At 38.2% G+C, this 2,592-nt stretch overlaps 1 long non-coding RNA gene across 4 annotated transcripts in view; it reads right to left on the bottom strand.

Annotated features, from left to right (window-relative positions):
- The window catches only part of LOC136847983 (uncharacterized), a 322,346-nt gene extending 319,970 nt beyond the window's left edge, over positions 1–2,376 (bottom strand). For 2 of the 4 annotated variants that reach the window (XR_010855892.1, XR_010855890.1), the window contains exon 1: positions 1,710–2,375. This is a non-coding gene — a long non-coding RNA (uncharacterized lncRNA). Of the gene's footprint in view, positions 1–1,709 lie in introns of all 4 variants that reach the window. The other 2 variants (XR_010855891.1, XR_010855893.1) reach the window with 2 other exon arrangements.
- Between the last annotated feature and the right edge of the window lie 216 nt (positions 2,377–2,592).

Raw genomic sequence — 2,592 nt, 5'->3', positions numbered from 1 at the left:
TAAGCTTTTTAAAAGAATTCGAAGGTGGATTGTGGAATATGAGAAAAGTTCAGAAGTATCTTTAATACTGACAAGCACACAAAATCATATATCCTATGTATTTAGCGATGATTAGGTTAACCTGCCGTTAGCCTTGTCTTTCTACACTTAAGACGCCTACATCATACAGCGGTCATACCCAGCAGCTGACATCACCGTTCGATGCCTTCATTACCAACATAAAATTTATTTTAGTAATCTATGAATGTAGATCACTAGACTGTTCATTTTCATATGGTTTTATTCTTCGACATATATTTCATATGGATTTAATAAAATCCTGGGTTTGGTAAGAAGTTTAAAAGTTTAAAGACTTCTAACCATAGGCCTAACCCGCTTTCTTTTTCTTTTAAACTCTGCCATAATTTCTAAACACGTACAGTACATAAAAAAGCAAAATACTAAGAAGGTTATGGGTGAGTTAATAAAATACATAATAATACGGAGGCATACATAAATACGAAAACAGAGACACCAACTCACCCATTAGGATTAATAGGCATACTTCCTTCTATATGATATTATGTAATGACGAGTCTTATTTCCGTTACTCATCCTCTTGGTATTTCTATCATTATTACGACGGTTTTCATTACTGTTATTATAACAAAGACGCTAGCCAAATAACCGTCAATTTTTACGCCAATACTTTGCTTATAGGCTACCTTGTCTCATTAGCATAGATGCACTCATTAATTTCACATACCAAACTCATTGTTGATGTTTTCTCACCTCCAATTGGGCCTGGCCTATACAAATCTCTGAGAAGGCCGTCTTTCTTCTCTCTCTCTCTCTCTCTCTCTCTCTCTCTCTCTCTCTCTCTCTGTAAATCTTTGGTTGAAGAGAGGAACGAATTTTTCAGAGGCAGGCCCCCAGAGATATAGCCAATGGAATGACGAATGTTGGCCTTAAAATTTTTCAGGATTTGTTAAAGGTGAATTGTGGGATATGAGAGAAGTTCAGCAGTGTATTTAATACTGATGCACACATACACACACACGCGCGCACACAAACACACACACACACACACACGCATAGCCTATGTATTTGGCGATTGGGTTAATCTGCCATTAGCCTGCCTTTCTTACACATTGGGTACCTTCATTAGCAATACATCATTTATCTTTGTAATCTAAAAATACACCTGTTAAGATTGTTTATGTTCATACAATTTTATTCTTCGACATATATTTCACATGTATTTCATAAAATCAAGGGTTTGATACGAAGTTTACAATTTTAAAGGCTTCGGGAGACCATAGGCCTAACCCGCTTTCTTTTTTTTTCCTCTTCCATAATTTCTAATCATATACATAGAAAAGTAATACTGAGGAGGAGGATATAACTGAGTTAGTATAATATTACATAACTAAACAAAAGCGCTATATAAAACAAGGCTACCACCTCACATTAACAATTCAGATTTATTAGGCATACTTCCTTCTACATAATATGTAATGACGAGTCTCTTGTTACCATCACTCATCCTCCAAGCATTACTGTCATTATCACTACGGTTTCCATTACTGTTATTAAAACAAACAAACAAGCTAGCCTATTAACTGTCACTTACTACGACTGTGCTTTGCATAGGCCTATTCCTTAACTTAGATACGAACAGATACATCCACTAATTTCATAAACCAAACTCATGAGAGGTGATTTCTTACCTCCAATTAGGCCTATACAATCTCTGAGAAGGGCGTCTTATGTCTGCGAATTTCTGCTTGAATTCCTCCAAGTATTTGCTGAAAAGCAACGGGCAACCACATCCGCGCTGGCATAAGGCCAACTTCATCAACCACAGGCTTGAAAACCATCAGGCGGCGAAGAGCACCAATTGCGTAGGTTCTTTCAGTATCACAGGTGGGTAGTTACTGCCGCGTGGTAACGGTTACTTACTGACTTCAGTGACTGTTCAAGTGTTCAGTCTGCCTTAGCTGTTTCCGAGTTCTGGCGTTTTCCTCCATAAAATCAGAATAAATCGACTTGTGTAATTCATCAAACGCATTTGTAACCAGATATGACCAGGGAACTAGTCATAAACTCACAACGCCCATGTAACTGAAGCATCATTTTGTTAACCTTGATTTAAATCATTCTCATTGCAGCAGTTTCTCTTTTTATTACATCTATGACATATCTCCCTGCCATATAGTTTTCTATAACTCTTCGAGCCGCAGAAACCCTTGCCTATTATACTTGTAGGCTCTATTTCAGCTGCTTTGACTGCGTTAGATAGAAGCGTGCTTTATCGATAACAGAGTATCAGAAGGCTTATATATGCAAGTCTTCTCCGAGCAAAAATCCTTCTTTTCATATATTAAAGTCGAAGAAGCATCTTAGTTTTACAAAGTGCATGAATAATACGAGTCGAGTCAATAAACAGCAAAGTAAATGTCCATTTAGGTCTAGCTTTTATATTACTCGCTATCCTCGTGCAAGAGACCGGAGTAGGATGTTTGGGGGCGGTGTGGGGAGTGTTTCCCATGCGCTTGGGGATAGGGGTGGGGGGGGGGGGGTTGGTAGGGATGTTTGGTGTGTTACCAATCG

This window comes from Macrobrachium rosenbergii, chromosome 18 (genome assembly GCF_040412425.1).
Source record: "Macrobrachium rosenbergii isolate ZJJX-2024 chromosome 18, ASM4041242v1, whole genome shotgun sequence".
Classification (NCBI taxonomy): domain Eukaryota; kingdom Metazoa; phylum Arthropoda; class Malacostraca; order Decapoda; family Palaemonidae; genus Macrobrachium; species Macrobrachium rosenbergii.
The sequence above is the reverse complement of the archived record's forward strand: the minus strand, read 5'-3'. Positions and strand labels throughout refer to the sequence as shown.